At 44.7% G+C, this 20842-nt stretch overlaps 1 protein-coding gene across 1 annotated transcript in view; it reads left to right on the top strand.

The window, feature by feature from the left end:
• Positions 1 to 20842, top strand: part of LOC124552582 (all trans-polyprenyl-diphosphate synthase PDSS1) — a 737622-nt gene that overhangs the window by 307534 nt on the left and 409246 nt on the right. The window lies entirely within an intron of this gene.

The raw sequence follows: 20842 nt of genomic DNA, 5'->3' as shown, positions 1-20842 counted from the left end.
GGCAAAGAATCAACCAACACAATGAAAATAATGGCCGCTTGTTCGTTGATCGACATAAGTTTTGAGTTCTTCCCAAGATTTTCGATTTGCTTGGTGGCTTTCATAACTTTCATTAGCAATGGATTATTTTTCTTGAGTCGGGCTGGTTCTAGATATCTTGGAGCAACCTATTAAATCCCTTAAATTCAGGTTATATTTTGTTGTGAGGTTCTGTAAGTAATATGAAGGCTGAAAGTGAAGCTGCGACTTGCGCACAAAAACTAGAAATCGCAATGAGAAAGGAAGTCAGTTCCTTGTAACCGGTGCTCGGGCATAGCAACGCGCAGCGCGCTCCGTCATTGCCTGTGATTGCAGATCCGTTAGTATATACACTGCAGAACCAAAGAAACTGGTGCACTTCCCTAATATCGTGTAGGGCCCCGCGATCACGTATAACTGCCACAACACGACGTGCCATGGACTCGACTAATGTCTGGAGTAGTGCTGGAGGGAACTGACACCATGCATCCTGCAGGGCTGTCCATAAATCCGTAAGAGTACGAGGGTGTGGAGATCTCTTCTGAACAGGTTGCAAGACATACCATATATGCTCAATAATGTTCATGTCTAGGGAGTTTGGTGGCCAGCGGAAGTGTTTAAACTCAGAAGAGTGTTCCTGGAGCCACTCTGCAGCAATCGTTCTGCTAGAACTGCCCGTCGGAATGCACAGTGGACATGAATCGATGCAGGTGATCAGACAGGATGATTATGTACGTGTCACTTGTCAGAGTCGTATCTGGACGTATCAGGGGTCCCATATCGCTCACTGCAGACGCCCCACACCATTACAGAGCCTCCACCATGTTGAATAGTTCCCTGCTGATTTGCAGGGTCCATGGATTCATGATGTTGTCTCCACACCCGTACACGTCCATCTGCTCGATACAATTTAAAACGAGACTCGTCCGACCAGGCAACATGTTTTCAGTCATCAACAGTCCAGTGTCCATGTTGACGGGTCCAGGCGAGGCGTAAAACTTTGTGTCGTGCAATCATCAAGGGCTCCGTTGCCCATATCGATGATTTTTCGTTGAATGGTTCGCACGCTGACACTTGTTGGTGGTCCAGCATTGAAATCTGCAGCAATTTGCGGAAGGATTGCAGTTCTGCCATGCTGAAGGACTCTCTTCAGTCGTCGTTGGTCCCGTTCTTGCAGGATCTTTTTCCGGCCGCAGCGATGTCGGAGATTTTATGTTTTACCGGATTCCTGATATTCACGGTACACTCGTGAAATGGTCGTACGGGAAAATTCCCGCTTCATCGCGACCATGGAGATGCTGTGTTCCTTCACCCGTGCGCCGACTATAACACCACGTTCAAACTCACGTAAATCTTGATGGCCTGCCATTCTAACAGCAGTAACCGATCTAACAACTGCGCCAGACACGTGTTTCTTTATGTAGGCGTTGCCGACCGCAACGCCATATTCTGCCTGTTTACATGCATCTCTATTTGAATAGCATGCCTATACCAGTTTCTTTTGAGCTTCAGTGTAGCTGTAAATACTCGGGAAATTATCAGCAATGTAGATTTTTAATAATAGCTATCTTCCGTCGATGTTCTTGTTGGAGAGTGGTAAGTATCTACTGACGAAATTAAATGGTGAATATAATTAAACTTTCGGTGCTTGAGAGGGCCCCAAAGAAAAAGAAGTGATCGTAGAAGCTTTGTGGAAACATTTATAGGAACATGCGAAAGAGCAATAACGAATAAACCATTAAAAGTAACACATTTTAATTTCCACATGAGACTGTAACGTTTATTAATTGCGTACCATGTTTACGATCCCAGGTTACAAACACTGCACAAGGTTAGACCATCTGCATCAACGACAGTCTGGGACCTCACTAGAGATACCATTTCACAGTTATTCGCAACATTTTTCGAAAGATGGACCATGAAATGTTAAGCGGTGGTGACACAGTTCGTGCACTACTTGGAGATCGCACTTGCGTCCAGCATTGTCAGCCATGGCACAGTAACTTCTTCAACAGTTTGTGGCGCAGTTAGTCATCGACTGCTTCCAGGAGAAATTTTCTGCGAAATCAGGACAACTCAGTATTCCCTTAATGTATCGATATTCGCGAAGAGCAGCAGCACTATTGCTGTTGTTGTGATAAAACAGTGAAGCCCTTCTCATCGTGTCCAGATTCATGTAGATTGTCTGCAATTGTTGTGCCCACTGATGTTTGTGTTTCACCCCTACGTCGCTGTGCCAGCACAGACACCTAACGGCAAGGCATGACACTAACATTGTTGACAACGCCAGTCCTGCAGCTCACAGTCTGAACATCATTCCTATAAAGTTGGATACCCGTACGGTAAGCCGCGCGGGGTAGCCGTGCGGTCTGAGGCGTCTTGTCAAGGTTCCAGCAGCTCCCCCCTTCGGAGCTTCGAATCCTCCCTCGGGAATGGGTGTATGTGTGTGTGTTCTCCTTAGCTTAAGTTAGTTTAAGTTAGATTAAGTAGTGCGTAAGCCTAGGGACCGATGACCTCAGCAGTTTGGTCCTATAGTCCTTACCACAAATTTCCATACGGTAAACATTTCTCTGTCTACACTGACTCCTACAAAGAAATTTTAATTATAACCATCCTCTGTTTCGTTATATTGTCAATCGAAGTTAGGGTATGTCCGCGTTCTTTAGTGATTATATAAAATAGATGAATGAAGCTTGAACGTAATTCTCACTTTAAGAAGTGTTCATTCCCAACCAAATTTTGGTCGTTACACTAAATAACTTAAAGGCGTATGCTAGGTTACATCCCTTGGAAAGGACAAGGCTGATAATCACCCTCCTCCCCCGTGCTCACACCCACACCACCAAACCACACCCGTATCCGAATTTGTGGTCTGTTACTAATGACACCTTCGTCGGCGGGATGTAAAACTTCAGTTTTACTTCCATAACTGAATTAAGATTTTGCAGCTCTACGCATCGGGAAGCATAACGGAACAAGAAGTAGCGAGAGAAATGGAAGACAATTAGACCTGACAAAGCACAATTTCTTGAGATAAGAACGGAGCAGGTTTCATGTTTGGGCCACATTAACAATACTGTGAACGCCTTGACACCGAAATGCCGTAAACTGTGACTGGGATGCTTGTAATGTTGCCTTCCCTCGGTAAAAATTCCAGTTAACTTGTACCTTCACAGATGCAGATGCCGAAACCGGCAATGTGAACATTGTAATGAGTAAGCGATCCCTACATTATAAATTATTGTACACTGACGCGCCAAAGAAGCTGGTATATGCATGTGTATTCAAATACAGAGATATGTAAACGGGCAGCATACGGCGCTGCAGTCGGCAACGCCTATACGAGACAACAAGACCCTGGCGCAGCTGTCAGATTGGTTGCTGCTGGTCAATGGCAGGTTATCGAGAGTTAAGTGTGTTTGTGCGTGGTGTTATAGTCGGCGCATGAGCGGTGGGACACAGCATCTCCGAGGTAGCGATGAAGTGGGAATTTTCTCGTACGACCATTTCACGAGTGTACCATGAATATCAGGTATCCGGTAAAACATAAAATCCCCGGAAAATGATCCTGCAAGAACGGGACCAACGACGACTGAAGAGAATCCTTCAACGTGGCAAAAGTGCAACTCTTCCGCAAAATGCTGCAGTTTCAGTGCAAGGCCATCATCAAGTGTCAGCGTGCGAACCGTTCAAAGAGACATCATCGATAAGGACTTTCGGAACCGAAGGCCGACTCGTGTATCCTCGATGACTGCACGACAAAAAATTTAACGCCTTGCTGGGTACGTCAACACCGTCATTGGACTGCCGATGACTGGAAACATGTTGCCGGTCGGATGACTCTCGTTTCAAATTGTATCGAGTGGATGGACGTGTACGGGTACGGTGACAACCTCATGAATCCATGGACCCTGCATGGCACCAGGGCACTGTTGAAGTTGGTGGAGGCTCTGTAATGATGTGGGGCGTGTGCAGGTTTAGCGATGTGGGAACCTGATACGTCTAAATACGACTCTGACAGGTGAGACGTACGTAAGCATCCTGTCTGGTCACCTGTCTATTGTGAATTCCGACGGACTTGGACAATTCCAGCAGGACATTGTGACCTCACACGTCCAGGATTTCTACAGAGTGGCTCCAGTAACACCCTTCATAGTGGCCACCATGAACACTCTTCTGAGTTTAAACAGTTCCGCTGGCCACCAAACTGCTCGGACATGAACATTGTTGAGCATATCTGGGACGCCTGGCAACGTGCTGTTCAAAAGAGATCTCCACCCCCTCGTATCTTACGGATTTATGGACAAACTTGCAGGATGCATGGTGTCATTTTCCTCTAGCACTACTTTAGACATTAGTCGAATCCATGCCACGTCGTGTTGCGACACTTTTGCGTGCTCTCGGGGGACCTACACGATATTACACAGTTGTACGAGCTTCTTTGGCTCTTCAGTGTGTAAATTAAAGAAATCCGTTTCCTCCTTGCAGTTAAGTGAGATATAAACTGTGATGTTTCTTACATAAATTGAAGTTTTATAGTTCCGAGATTAAAGAGTTGGCTAATTTGTTGGGTGACCTGCGTTTATATCCAGTTGATTTTAGACATGTCTGTTACTGCGGAGGGGCAAGATCTTTCCTCTCTGTTTCTTGTAAAGAATGTTGACAACTAGACAGATCTATAGCCATTGCTAAATGACGTAAATTTAGTTGTCTTGATCTATCCTCTTGTGTGCAAAACTTACGCGCGAAACTATCTTTTTTCACGATTTGTCGCTGCCAAGTAACACAGCTATACGAAACTTGGACCATAGAAGGCAAGAAGTGCTACAGTATAGTACATAAGGTAACTGAAAGAAATACTCAGCGAGACGAACTTAAATGACAGTTTTATTTAAAGACAGTAATTGTACTGGCGTCACCGCCATTTATTTTGGTCCTGTGGACGTTATCTAATATTGGACATGCTTTATGTTAGGGAGTGTGTGTAGCAGCCCTTTTTCTGTTTTCGCTTTTTCGTCTAATAGGTGAAAGTTTGATTTTATTTTCTACGCATTGACTGTCATTGAAGGGTTTATTTAATATTGTCCCGGCTAAGTATCAGTTTGATTACTTTTAAAACACAATGTTAAACGTGGATCACTACACGTATAGGCTTCCCAACTCTGAGAGAAAAAATCTTTAGTAGCTTTACTATCAATGTTTACAGACGACGATACTTTTTCTTTCGTTCAGTTGTTTTAGTTACGAATCGCTAGTTTGTTCTTGGCATAGATCACGTAACCTTAACGTTTATTAATCTAAGTTAAATTAATGTTCAAGACTTGTATTATGTTTCAAATTAACAACGTCAGTTTATTGACAAGAATTATTTATAAATAGGTTCACTCATACGATCTCATTCAAGAAAGGTCTTTAATTAGATGTCTAAGTAGGATTCCCGCTAGCATCAGAGATGTTAGATAATATCCTGTCACTTTCGGTAAATAAGTTATTTTTATTTAATATCCGCAAACAGTCATTAACTATGACCACTAGTCGCGTGAAGTTAAAGTTTCCCACTATCACAATTCAAAGTCCGAATCCGGTTAAAACTCTCAATTCAGTAAAGCGTTTAAATATTCACACGAATTGACATTAAAGCCAAAGAGATTACTATTCACCTTCCCGTTTATCTAATCTGGTAAATGTCCAAATTAAAGTCTTGAATTGACCATCCTCAATAACAATGTCACGACCTATTCTTGATCCCCGTTTAATAAAGTCCCAGTTGTTGTTCTTTAAAGCTGTACGTCCTAAATAACTTCCGAACTAGAACAGACTAGAGACTGGAGTATCGTAATTACAACGTATGGCTATTTATACTTTAATAAACACTATCTTTGGTGTCCCAGACCTACGTTCTATGACTATAATATTGATTTTCTTACGTATTGGGAAACTAATATTTTAATATTTTCTACTGTTTTTCCCCCTTCCCATGTCTCTAATTTTATAATTAAATTTTCCTTTTCTTTTCTTTTTCTATACTAGATATTTCCCTTTATTTATTTTTCGTAATTACTACTTGTGGAGGGACTTGGGTCATTTTGTGAATTGATATTTTAAGGACATGGAAGCTAATTTGGGAGCTAATGTGATAACCACGGACAGCTATGCGTGCTGCTGTACAACGTGCGCCATGCCAACCACAGGATTGGTACGGAGTTATTCTGGTAGGGCGTTCCATTCTTCTAGCAATGCGGTTTACAACTGCTGCATGGTCGTTGGTCCATGTGGATGGGCTGCAGTACCTGTCCCGAACGCATCTCACACGAGATCGATGGGTTTTGACTCTGCAGGCCATTCCGTTCGCCGAAATTCTCTCGTTTATGAGCTGCTCCAGCCGCGATATTCGATGCGACCACCCGCTGTCATCCATAAAAATGAAGTCAGGATCGAATGCATCCGTGAAGAGACGCACATGGGGTAGGCGTAATCACAATAACATTGACGGGTGAGTGTACTGTGTTCGAAGGCTCGGAGGCCACTACACCCATGAAACATTATGCATTATGCCTCCTCTCAACACAACACCTGGACCACCTAAACAATCATATTCGACAATGTTCCTGGGTGCGTTACGTGTTCCCGCCACTCATCGAATGAAGGTACGTCCAACAATGTCAAACACGACCGTTTTTGTGGTTCAGGTTGCAATATCGTGCAAAGATGGCGTTGCCATAACAAAGTCGGCACTCTACATCGATACCAAAAAAGATAGTGATGGGAGGCGCTGGCCAAGCTACGGTCTCTCTCCCAGCTCCCCAGCGCCACCCCACGGAAACCGGTATAGAACCGAACGTTGAATCGTTCGCCGCAGTTCGTGACCTCCGATGAAGCAGACAATATCAGGACACATGTGTTACTCATGTATTAGATTGAATCGTTACTGTGATTTTGTACTTCAAGCGAAGAGTGTAGCAAATCTATGCCTCAAATTAGGCTTTAATATTCAAAGATAGTTGTAAATATTCCGCACATTCCTGTGTAAATGAATTGTATAATGTATAAAGTAATTTTTTTATCGTTCTTGTAATAATGTGCTACCATTCCTCCATCACCTAGAGCAATCAAAAACCCCACATTCATACCGGACAGTTACGATCGTGTTGACTCCTTCAGCATCAACTACAGCCTGAAGATGGCATAAAGCGCCGAAACTGGCAGCTACAAAATAAAAAAATAAGATCATAAGGACGGCTTTAGCTGTTTCATTTTCTTATAGCTGTAGTTTCGTCGGTGTGGGGAGGCATAATGTTGCATCGGAATACTGACGTCCAAGTTTTTGGACACGGTTCACTCATTGGTCGGCGTTGTTATGATACCGTATTTCTCCTCCGTGTCCCTCTTTTCATGGGTAAATTCGGCTCTGACATCATTTGTAGCGATGAGAATGCGCGACCGCATCGAAGAGCGCAGGTGGAGGAATTTTTGGAACGAGAGGAAGATCGGCGAATTGACTGGCCTGTCCGTTCTCTTCACACGTGTGTGATGCGTCGCGGAGACGTATTGTTGTACATCCAGCTGGACTAAGCACCATCCAGTAGGTATTAACCGCACTGGTCGAGTAATGTAACGCCCTACCACAAGAACTCGGTACCAAACTTGGAATTATATTAACACCTTCAGCTGCTGATGGGCGATATATAAACGGGGACAGGTGAAAATGTGTGCCCCGACCGAAAGAACAGACACTATATCCACATAAGTATATAGTTCTGGCAGTACCGGCCATGACCTTCTTCTTCTGTGGGGATGTACACACATTCCCCGAACTCTTACCGGACTTGGTAAGAATGTCTTCCACGAGTAATGAGTGTGTTGAGGTGTGTGGACATACAAGGTGAGAATGTGGGTCTCGCGGGAGACGTGCACGAGACAGTCCATGCAGTCGCACTGTCCTCTGTGCCCTTGGTGGCTCAGATGGATAGAGAGTCTGCCATGTAAGCAGGAGATCCCGGGTTCGAGTCCCGATCGGGGCACACATTTTCACCTGTCCCCGTTGATATATCGCCCGTCAGCAGCTGAAGGTATTAATATAATTCTAATTTCGTCCTAGACGGCTGCGGGTCATCAATGATGTCTGTTCTTTCAGACATGTCCGAAAGAGCAGACACCATATCCATATAAGTATACGTTACCAAACTTGTGATCAGCATGGGAGCATGTTTCAGAGCATGCATTGCCGTTCTTGGTGATCATGCAACCTGTTAAAAAACAAACTCTTGTCTTTTAAAATGAGCAGGGGACCATCATAAATGCCGGCCACTTTCGTCGAGCGGTTGCAGGCGGTTCAGTCTTGAACCGCGCTGCTGCTACGGTCGCAGGTTCGAATTCTGCCTCGGACATGGTTGTGCGTGACGTCCTTAGGTTAGTTAGGTTTAATTAGTTCTAAGTCCAGGGGACTGATGACCTCAGATGTTAAGTCCCATAGTGCTTAGAACCATTTTGAACCATCATAAATAGCGGTGACTACAGTGTAATTATTGTCTTCGAATAAAAGTGCCCTTTCTTTATGTTCGTCTCATTGCGTATTTCTTTCAGGTGCCTTCTCTATTCTACTTTATGAGTTCTTTCTATCTATGATCCGAGTTTCAACAAGCTATGGTACATGGCAGTGACACATCATGCGTAAGTTACTTATGTCCTGAAGCTTTGCTCACCATTATATTTGGAAATCCTATTTTGACACTGATACGGATGTGAGACACGGAAGCATAGAGTCTAAGGCAACAAGTTTGTCTGTTTGTGAACAAGGGTATTACAGCGTCTGTTGTTTTATGTTTTCTATAAATTTTAAAAGAATGTATATTTGTACTGAAGGGGTTAAATGCAGGGAACGAAAGGGTATTGACAACTTGTACGGAAACCAGATTGCGTTTGTAAAAGTCGATTGGCATGAAACAGGGTTGAGAACGGAGTTAGGCAGGGTAGTAGCCTATGTCCGATATTATTCAGTTTTTAAATTGACGAAACAGTAAAGGAAACTAAAGGAAAATTAGGAGTAGGAATTAAATTTCAGGGACGTAGTAATTCTGTCAGAGATAGCGAAGGAGGATATAAGATGAACATGAGCAGAAGGTAGTACAAGGGTAATGGAATGAAGTCCAATTAAAGGAGGCGGTGCTGAGGGAATTAGATTACTTACTACTACTACTACTACTACTACTACTACTACTACTTAAAAGTAGTAGACGAACTTGACTATTTGGGCAGCAAAGTAACTGATGATGGCCGAAGCAGAGAGAATATAAAATGTAGATGGCAATGCCAAGGAAAGCGTTTCTGAAGAAACATTTGTTAACATCGAGTAGAGCTCTAAATGTTAGGAAGTCTTGAGGATATTTCTCTGGAATGTAGGCATGTACGGAAGTTAAACATGAACATTAAACAGTTTATAAATAGAACCTTTTGCAATCTGGTGCTTCAGACGAATTCTGAAGGTTAGATGGGTAGATCACTTGACTGGAGGTATTGAAAAGAATTAGGGAGACAACGTTGTGGCACAATTTGACTGAACTGAGGGATCGTTAATAGGACACATTCTGAGACATTAAGGGATCACCAATTTGATGGAAGTGTGGGGAGTAAGAATTGTAGAGGAAGACCAAGAGAGGAATACAGTGCAGATAGTGGGATGTAGGTTGCAGTAGTTATTCGGAGATGAAGAGAGTTTCGCAGGATAGAGTAGCATGGAGAGCTCTATGAAACCAGTCGTCGGACTGAAGACCAGATAAGCAACATCGAGATTTTGTAGGTTTCTAGAACAAATATTTTGTTTGCTTGTTGCCGAGGAAGTCTTCCTGTCGCAAAACGTTCCCTGTGACGTGCGGCGTTTTGCGGTGCTGGAAGGGGCCGCCCGGTGGATACGGCCACCAGCAAGAGGCGTGGCTGCCCTGCCCAAACTCTGTCGTGATGGCGGTGCCCTACTTCAGTCACCACACCTCGATACACTCTTGATGCTGGATGTCATCACATGCGAAACTTGTTGTTGCTGTCATACTCAGCCGGCCGCGGTGGTCTCGTGGTTCTAGGCGCGCAGTCCGGAACCGCGGGACTGCTACGGTTGCAGGTTCGAATCCTGCCTCGGGCATGGATGTGTGTGATGTCCTTAGGTTAGTTAGGTTTAAGTAGTTAGTCTAGGGGACTGATGACCTCAGATGTTAAGTCCCATAGTGCTCAGAACCATTGGAATCATTTTGAACAGTACCAACGACGATGAAGAGAATCGTTCATCGTGACATAAGTGCAACCCTTCCGCAAATTGCTGCAAATTTCAATGCTGGGTCGTCAATAAGTGTCAGCGTGCGAACCATTCAACGAAATATCATCGATATGGGCTTTCGGAACCGATGACTAAACGTCACAAAGCCATACGCCTCGCCTGGGCCCGTCAGTACCGACATTGGACTGTTGACATCTGGAAACAAGTTGTCTGGTCAGACGAGTCTCGTTTCAAATTGTATCGAGTGAATGGAGGTGTACGGCTATGGAGACAATCTCATGAATCTATGGACCCTGCATGTCAGCAGGTGACTGTTCGAGCTTGTGGAAGCTCTCTAATGGTGTGGGGCTTGTGTAGTTGAAGTAATATGGGACCGCTGATACGTCTAGATACACGTACAGATGACATGTACATAAGCATTCTGTCTGATCACCTGCAGTCATTTATGTCCATTGTGCATTCCTACGGACTTGGGCAATTCCAGCAGGACAATGCGACACCCACACTTCCAGAATTGCTACAGAGTGTGCTCCAGCAACACTCTTCTGAGTTCAAGCACTTCCGCTGGCCACCAAACTCTCCAGACATGAAGTTTATTGAGGATATCTGGGTGCCTCGCAATGTGCTGTTCAGAAGAAATCTCCATCCCCTGGTACATTTACGAATTTATGGAGCCCCCTGCAGGATTCATGGTGTCAATTCCCTCCAGCACTACTTCAGACATTAGTCGAGTCATGTCACGGCGTGATGCGGCACTTCTTACGTGCTCGCGGGGCCTACGCGATATTAGGCAGTTGTATCGGTTTCTTTGGCTCTTTAGTTTATAATTGCAGTCTTTTTTCTGTCTAGGTTGTGAAGAAACTTTCGCTTCCCTTTACTTTCAAAGATTGTAGTTCTGTAAACAGTGAGAAGAGCCTTATGTAAATCTGCAAATTATAGTTTTTTTTTTTTTAATGTGTGTCGTACGATAAATCGTTGAGTCAGTATTTCCTGACGTGTATTTCTGGAGAGTAATCGTTAATAACTGCGAGTGAAATTTTTTTAAGAACTCTTCTTTCGGAAAGCGGACCCAAACAAGGCAACTACGTCTGTATACACACTCTCAAGCTACACTCAGTGCATGACGAAGCGTACGTTCTACCACTGTTGATCATTTCATTTCCTCACCCACTGCCAAATGGAGTGAGGAAAAAACGACCTCCATATGCATCCGCATGAGCCTTCGTATGTTGTATGTGCGGTCTTTAACGAAATATACCTTTTTGGCCGTTCTTCATACAACCCCAATTGTTGGTTCTCTAAATTTCCTCATTATTTCGCGAAAAGAACGTCTTCTTCCCTCCAGGGATTCCAGTTTGAGTTCACAGAGCGTTCAGTGACACTCGCGTGTTGGACAGAACCCATTGGTAACAAATCTAGCAGCAAGCGTCTGAACTTCTTCGATGTCTTCTTTTAGTCACGCCTGGTGGAGACCCCCAAGCGCTCGAGCAGTACTCAAGAATGCGTGACAAAAGTGTTCTACACGCGGTCTCTTATGTAGAGGTGCTACCCTTTGAGTAAGTTCTCCCCATAAACCGAAATGGGCCATTCACCTGCGCGAGTAGCGACCTTAAGTGCTCGTTTCGTTTCGGATCCCTATGCAGACTAGATAATCGCCCTGAGTGTGTCAAGCAGTACACCAGTAATACTTCATACGAACAGTACAGGATTGTTTATCCTATTCACATTATCCTACTTACATTTTTCTATATTTCGAAGAAGCTGCCATTCATCACACCAACTAGAAATGTTATCTAAGTTATCTTGTAGTCCCCTACAGTCACGCAACGACGACACCTTCCCGTGTACGACGTCATCAGTAAGTAGTCGCAGATTGCTACTTACGCAATTCGGCATATAATTTGTGTATATAGAGAATAAGAGTGGACCTATCACATTTTCCTGTGGATTTTCTGACGACACCCTTGTCAATGGTGAACATTCCCCGTTGAGGACAACGCACTATTACTGAAGAAGTCTTCTAGTCACATACCTGGGAGCCTATTCCGTATGCTCGTAGTGCTTTTCGGAAATCTAGAAATATGGAATCTGCTTGTTGCCCATCATTCATGGTACGCGGGATACCATGTGAAAAAGGACAAGCTCAGTTTCTCACGAGAGATGCTTTCCGAATCCGTGCCGATTTGTGAACAGAACCATTTCTGCCTCAATGAAATTTATTGTATTCGAACTTACATTATTTTCAAGAATTCTGTATCAAACCGATGTTGAGAATATATTAAACGTATTCTCAATTGCGAATATTGACAACCATCAGCTGTAGAATGGAACGACGACAGTGAAAATTTGTGCCAAATCGGGACTCGAACCAGGATTTCCCGCTTATCGAGAGCGGTCGCCTTACCATTTGGCTATCCGTGCACGACTCACGGACACACCCAAACTTCCATCTGTCGTCAACAGGGCGTCTACGATCCGTACTCGTACATCGATTATGTACACTACTGCCCATTAAAATTGCTACGCCAAGAAGAAATGCAGATGATAAATGGGTATTCATTGGACATACATATTATACTAGAACCGACATGTGATTACATTTTCACGCAATTTGGGTGGATAGATCCTGAGAAATCAGTACCCAGAACAACCACCTCTGGCCGTAATAACGGCCTTGATACCCCTGGGCATTGAGTCAAACAGAGCTTGGATGGCGTGTACAGGTACAGCTGCCCATCCAGTTTCAACACGATGCCACAGTTCATCAAGAGTCGTGACTGGCGTATTGTGACGAGCCAGTTGCTCGGCCACCATTGACCAGATGTTTTCAATTGGTGAGAGATCTGGAGAATGTGCTGGCCAGGGCAGCAGTCGAACATTTTCTGTATCCAGAAAGGCCCGTACAGGACCTGGAACATGCGGTCGTGCATTATCCTGCTGAAATGTAGGGTTTCGCAGGGATCGAATGAAGGGTAGAGCCATGATATGTAACGTCCACTGTTCAAAGTGACGTCAGTGCGAACAAGAGGTGACCGAGGCGTGTAACCAATGGCACTCCATACCATCACGCCGGGTGATACGCCAGTATGGCGATGACGAATACACGCTTCCAATGGGGGTTGACCGCGATGTCGCCAAACACGGATGCGACCATCATGATGCTGTAAACAGAACCTGTATTTATCCGAAAAAATGTTGTTTTGCCATTCGTACACCCAGGTTCGTCGTTGAGTACTCCATCGCAGGCGCTCCTGTCTGTGATGCAGCGTCAAGGGTAACCGCAGCCATGGTCTCCGAGCTGATAGTCCATGCTGCTATAAACGTCGTCGAACTGTTCGTGCAGATGGTTGTTGTCTTGCAAACGTCCCCATCTGTTGACTCAGGGATCGAGACGTGGCTGCACGATCCGTTACAGCCATGCGGACAAGATGCCTGTCATCTCGACTGTTAGTGATACGAGGCCGTTGGGATGCATCACGGCGTTCCGTATTACCCTCGTGAACCCACCGATTCCATATTCTGCCAACAGTCATTGGATCTCGACCAATGCGAGCAGCAATGTCGCGATACGATAAACCGCAATCGCGATATGCTACAATCCGACCTTTGTCAAAGTCGGAAACGTGATGGTACGCATTTCTCCTCCTCACACGAGGAATCACAACAACGTTTCACCAGGGAACGCTGGTCTACTGCTGTTGGTAAGGCGACCGCTCTCGATAAGCGGGAAATCCTGGTTCGAGTCACGATCTGGCACGAATGTTCACTGTCGTCGTTCCATTTTACAGCTGATGGTTGTCCATATTCACAATTGCGAATATGTTAATGTGTTTCAAAACGGCTGTAGTCGCCACAGCGCCTGTTGCTTTCCAAAGGAACTTTGCATCGTCATCAGATTAACACAGGCACTGCAGTATCGATGTTGAGAATATTCCGCAGGCGAGCAGAAACACAAGGTGTGAGGAGACTTGTATTCTGGCCGCGACTGCGATCCTCTGGGAGGCCTCGCCATCCTTGCGCACCACGGGTCGCGCTGCCGGTGGAGAAAGCTGCGCCGGACCTGCTCTGTTCTGGTAGCCTTGAGCCTGCCGTCGCCACGGTCATCCGCGTCATTTTGTGGCCATCACTGCCTCATCTGTCTCTCAGCGCTGCTCCGACTATTCATACATATTAAAATGGTGCTTGAGTTTTTACGTCGTTACCACGACGCTTGACTACGGCATTCATTATCATTCGTTACCTGGAGAGTTATACTTGTAAATACGTATTGTTTGTAAAATAAATAAAGTGAAAGTGACAAGACTGAGGGGGGGGGGGGGGGGGGGGGGGCAGGAGATGAGCACTTCCGACGCGTCCTTATTATTCATTTTAATAGAGGAACAAAGAGGGGGTAGCTGTCTCGCAAAGCATAAACAGTTCTGACAGAAAGAGCATTGAAGCTTCTGAAATGTGTCACAGAAGAACGCGCAGAAATTACATGGATAGATTGAGTAAGTAATGACAAGGCACTGAATCGAGTTGGGGAAAAACACACAATTTAACTAAGAGACAGAACTGTTGGTAGGGCATATCCTGAGGGATCAAGGATTCGGCCGGCCGGAGTGGCCGAGCGGTTCTAGGAGCTTCATTCTGGAACCGCGCGACCGCTACGGTTGCAGGTTCGAATCCTGCTTCGGGCATGGATGTGTGTGATGTCCTTAGGTTAGTTAGATTGAAGTAGTTCTAAGTTCTAGGGGACTGATGACCTCAGATGTTAAGTCCCGTAGTGCTCAGAGCCATCAAGGATTCGTCTTTTTGGTACTGGGACGAAGTTTCAGGGCTAAAAATTGGGGGCCAACTTTTGACAGTTCTCAGTAATCAGATGGAATTATATGGTTCCAGAGAGTCTCAAACGTCTATGATGTATATGTGCTTCAGTCTCCGTATGTATATTGCTGCATGTAAGTTCAGGCCGATGTACGGTGCAGTAGCTATGCACAGGATAGTGTGGCGTGAAGAGCTGCATCAAACCAGCTTTTGGACGAAGGCAACAACAACAATAGCGACTACTACTACTACTGCAAATACAACAACAACCCATCAAAATTTTGGAGGTTATTCTAGGATATTTCCTGAGTGGAATCGACCCGTGGTCTCCGGTGGCTAGTTGCAGAGTAATAATGTAATTATGATTTATTCGTTTTGTCACTCCAATCACCTACAAAACATTGTCTTCCAGATCGGATGTTGTGGCATACCTCGTACAGCCAGTATTTTCTGTTCGAACGTGGTAGCACCCGGTTTCTCGTAGGCTCCTATGTACAGATGGAGCAGTACTGTGAAGTGGTGGCCGTCGTTGTGGGACAAAACTAGCGAGTTTCAAGCAGGACTCGAGCGCTGAGGGTTCCGTACAATCTCAATTATATAAGGGGCTTTCACAAAGAAACGAACCGGAGTCTGGAATGCGCAAACCGGTGACAGGAGGGTAATATCGTGGCGTGTGTAAGGTGGTGTGGTGCCGACCAGAGCGTGGAAGTTCACGCCCCGCCGCTAGAGGGCATGCTTGCGCGGCACGTGACTGTTCAGAGCTAGCAGCCGCATGCATCAATCGTCCAACCCTGCCAGTCGCATTGCAGACATGGAGGAGTCAAAAGAAGACCAAAGAAGTGTTGTTTGTTTTCTGACGGCGGAAGGAGTAGGAGGAACGGACGTTCATCGACGAGTGTCACAAGTGTACGGCGGACACTGTATGTCCGTTCCAAGGGTCAAGTCGTAGCACAAGCGCTTTAGGAAAGGACGGGTGTCGTTAGCCGATGATGCACGGTATGGAGCACCACACTGCATTACCGATGACATCGTCCAGCTGGTGGATGCACCGATTACCCAGGAACGCCGAGTGAGACTGACAGCCATAGCCGCAGTGGTCGGATAGAGCGTCGGAAGTGTTCACACAATCATGAAGGAACGACTGCACACGCGCAAAGTGTGTGCCCAATGGGCGCCCCACAGTCTTCAACCACACCAGGAAGCGTGTCGAGTGGCCCACTGTCTTGCTCATCTGCAGCGCTATGCTCGGGTAAGGAATACATTCCTGGCACGAATGGTGGCTGTAGATAAGTCATGGAAGTCTGCAATGGAAGCATCCAGAGTCACCACTACCAAAAAAACCCAAGGCCATCCATACGAGTGCAGGAAAGGTTATGCTTCTTGACCAAGATGGTCCCCTTCTGATTCATTTCCTGCAGCACGGGACAATCGTGAATGCCCAGCGTTACTTGCAAAGCTTTAGTACCCTTCCGCCGTCTGCAGTTCGTCGTCTCGCGGTCACGTTCTCGCTTACCGAGCACGGGGTCCCGGGTTCGATTCCCGGCGGGGTCAGGGATTTTCACCTGCCTCGAGAGGACTGGGTGTTTGTGTTGTCCTCATCATTCCAGCATCGTTCCTGAAAGTGGCGATATTGGGCTGAGCAAAGGTTGGAAATTTGTGCGGGCGCTGATAACCGCGGAGTTGAGCGCCCCACAAACCAAACATCATCATGAAACATCATCACCCTTCGCCAAGCGATCAAATCAAAACCACCAGGCAATCTCATCCGTGGGGTCATTCTGTTCCGCGACAATGTAAAGCCTCATACGGCCAAGACAGTCGCGGCACTCCTGAGAAATTGGAGGTTCTCGGCCACTCCCCATACAGTCCGAAACTCTCTCCCCGTGATTACGCCATTTTTGGTCTCCTTAAAGAGGCTCTGAGGGGCAAACGATTCACCTCGGACGACGACGTCCAGCTGCACGTGCGCAACTGGTTAACATCGGAGGCCCGGGAATTTTATGAGACAGCCATTCACCGCCTTGTGTCACAGTGGTACAAGCGTCTCAACAGCCAGGGTCAATACTTGTAACATACAAGTAGCGGTTTCTATAGTTATGCCTCCAGCTCGTTTCTTTTTGAACGTCCCTTAAAATTACAGAGTATCCATCCGTTCAGGGAATTGAGAATCTCGACGATTTTTGCTTGTTATCGACATTGATACTGGTAAGATATCGATTCCAGGATTCCAAAACTTTCGAAAATATTTTAATTCAGAATCGGATAACAAATCACAAGAAATATTTTTTCGTGTGATATAATTATAAATTAACGATTTACTGATTTTTTTCATTACTTGTAATGGGAAACCCTTTTTCCTCCCCAATTTCATGATTCTACCCACAAGTTTTTAATGACTGACTTTGCGAGTATCAAAGTAGGTAACATAAACGGCCGTGTCTTTTGATTTCATTGATTTACAAGGGCCACATTTTGATATCAGTAAGTGTCTGTAGATCTTAATATGTGACGTAACTTTCAACTTGGTACATCTACCCGTTCCTGAGAAGAAATGGGTCTTAACAGATGGACTGACAGACAGACGGACTGTCAGACAGATAGTAAATGACAAAAATTTTTTTTTCGTGCATTGTTGTTGTTGTTGTTGTGGTCTTCAGTCCTGGGACTGGTTTGATGCAGCTCTCCATGCTACTCTATCCTGTGCAAGCTTCTTCATCTCCCAGTACCAACTGCAACCTACATCCTTCTGAATCTGCTTAGTGTATTCATCTCTTGGTCTCCCCCTACGATTTTTACCCTCCACGCTGCCCTCCAATACTAAATTGGTGATCCCTTGATGCCTCAGAACATGTCCTACCAACCGATCCCTTCTTCTGGTTAAGTTGTGCCACAAACTCCTCTTCACCCCAATCCTATTCAGTACCTCCTCATTAGTTATGTGATCTACCCATCTAATCTTCAGCATTCTTCTGTAGCACCACATTTCGAAAGCTTCTATTCTCTTCTTGCCCAAACTATTTACCGTCCATGTTTCACTTCCATACATGGCTACACTCCATACAAATACTTTCAGAAATGACTTCCTGACACTTAAATCAGTACTCGATGTTAACAAATTTCTCTTCTTCAGAAACGCTTTCCTTGCCATTGCCAGTCTACATTTTATATCCACTCTACTTCGACCATCATCAGTTATTTTGCTCCCCAAATAGCAAAACTCCTTTACTACTTTAAGTGTCTCATTTCCTAATCTAATTCCCTCAGCATCACCCGATTTAATTTGACTACATTCCATTATCCTCGTTTTGCTTTTGTTGATGTTCATCTTATATCCTCCCTTCAAGACACCGTCCATTCCGTTCAACTGCTCTTCCAAGTCCTTTGTTGTCTCTGACAGGATTACAATGTCATCGGCGAACCTCAAAGTTTTTATTTCTTCTCCATGGATTTTAATACCTACTCCGAATTTTTCTTTTGTTTCCTTTACTGCTTGCTCAATATACAGATTGAATAACATCGGGGAGAGGCTACAACCCTGTCTCACCCCTTCCCAACCACTGCTTCCCTTTCATGTCCCTCGACTCTTATAACTGCCATCTGGTTTCTGTACAAATTGTAAATAGCCTTTCGCTCCCTGTTCTTTACCCCTGCCACCTTCAGAATTTGAAAGAGAGTATTCCAGTGAACATTGTCAAAAGATTTCTCTAAGTCTACAAATGCTAGAAACGTAGGTTTGCCTTTCCTTAATCTTTCTTCTAAGCTAAGTTGTAAGGTCAGTATTGCCTCACGTGTTCCAGAATTTCTACGGAATCCAAACTGATCTTCCCCGAGGTCGGCTTCTACTAGTTTTTCCATTCGTTTGTAAAGAATTCGTGTTAGTATTTTGCAGCTGTGCCTTATTAAACTGATAGTTCGGTAATTCTCACATCTGTCAACACCTGCTTTCTTTGGGATTGGAATTATTATATTCTTCTTGAAGTCTGAGGGTATTTCGTCTGTTTCATACATCTTGCTCACCAGATGGTAGAGTTTTGTCAGGTCTGGCTCTCCCAAGGCTGTCAGTAGTTCCAATGGAATGTTGTCTACTCCGGGGGCCTTGTTTCGACTCAGGTCTTTCAGTGCTCTGTCAAACTCTTCACTCAGTATCGTATCTCCCATTTCGTCTTCATCTACATCCTCTTCCATTTCCATAATATTGTCCTCAAGTACATCGCCCTTTTATAGACCCTCTATATACTCCTTCCACCTTTCTGCTTTCCCTTCTTTGCTTAGAACTGGGTTTCCATCTGAGCTCTTGATGTTCATACAAGTGGTTCTCTTATGTCCAAAGGTCTCTTTAATTTTCCTATCTTACCCCTAGTGAGATAAGCCTCTACATCCTTACATTTGTCCACTAGCCATCCCTGCTTAGCCATTTTGCACTTCCTGTCGATTTCATTTTTGAGACGTTTGTATTCCTTTTTGCCTACTTCATTTACTGCATTTTTATATTTTCTCCTTTCATCAATTAAATTCAATATTTCTTCTGTTACCCAAGGATTTCTACTAGCCCTCGTCTTTTTACCTACTTGATCCTCTGCTGCCTTCACTACTTCATCCCTCAGAGCCACCCATTCTTCTTCTACTGTATTTCTTTCCCCCATTCCTGTCAATTGTTCCCTTATGCTCTCCCTGAAACTCTGTACAACCTCTGGTTCTTTCAGTTTATCCAGGTCCCATCTCCTTAAATTCCCACTTTTTTGCAGTTTCTTCAGTTTTAATCTACAGTTCATAACCAATAGATTGTGGTGAGAGTCCACATCTGCCCCTGGAAATGTCTTACAATTTAAAACCTGGTTCCTAAATCTCTGTCTTACCATTATATAATCTATCTGATACCTTTTAGTATCTCCAGGGTTCTTCCATGTGTACAACCTTCTATCATGATTCTTAAACCAAGTGTTAGCTATTATTAAGTTGTGCTCTGTGCAAAATTCCACCAGGCGGCTTCCTCTTTCATTTCTGTCCCCCAATCCATATTCACCTACTATGTTTCCTTCTCTCCCTTTTCCTACACTCGAATTCCAGTCGCCCATGACTATTAAATTTTCGTCTCCCTTCACTATCTGAATAATTTCTTTTATTTCATCATACATTTCTTCAATTTCTTCGTCATCTGCAGAGCTAGTTGGCATATAAACTTGTACTACTGTAGTAGGTGTGGGCTTCGTATCTATCTTGGCCACAGTAATGCGTTCACTAAGCTGTTTGTAGTAGCTTACCCGCGTTTCTATTTTCCTATTCATTATTAAACCTACTCCTGCATTATCCCTATTTGACTTTGTGTTTATAACCCTGTAGTCACCTGACCAGAGGTCTTGTTCCTCCTGCCACCGAACTTCACTAATTCCCACTATATCTAACTTTAACCTATCCATTTCCCTTTTCAAATTTTCTAACCTACCTGCCCGATTAAGGGACCTGACATTCCACGCTCCGATCCGTAGAACGCCAGTTTTCTTTCTCCTGATAACGACATCCTCTTGAGTAGTCCCCGCCCGGAGATCCGAATGGGGGACTATTTTACCTCCGGAATATTTTACACAAGAGGACGCCATCATAATTTAACCATACAGTAAAGCTGCATGCCCTCGGGAAAAAGTACGGCTGTAGTTTCCCCTTGCTTTCAGCCGTTCGCAGTACCAGCACAGCAAGGCCGTTTTGGTTATTGTTACAAGGCCAGATCAGTCAATCATCCAGACTGTTGCCCTTGCA

This window comes from Schistocerca americana, chromosome 10, assembly GCF_021461395.2.
Source record: "Schistocerca americana isolate TAMUIC-IGC-003095 chromosome 10, iqSchAmer2.1, whole genome shotgun sequence".
In the NCBI taxonomy this organism is placed as follows: Eukaryota; Metazoa; Arthropoda; class Insecta; order Orthoptera; family Acrididae; genus Schistocerca; species Schistocerca americana.
This window is presented reverse-complemented; position numbering and strand designations above follow the sequence as displayed.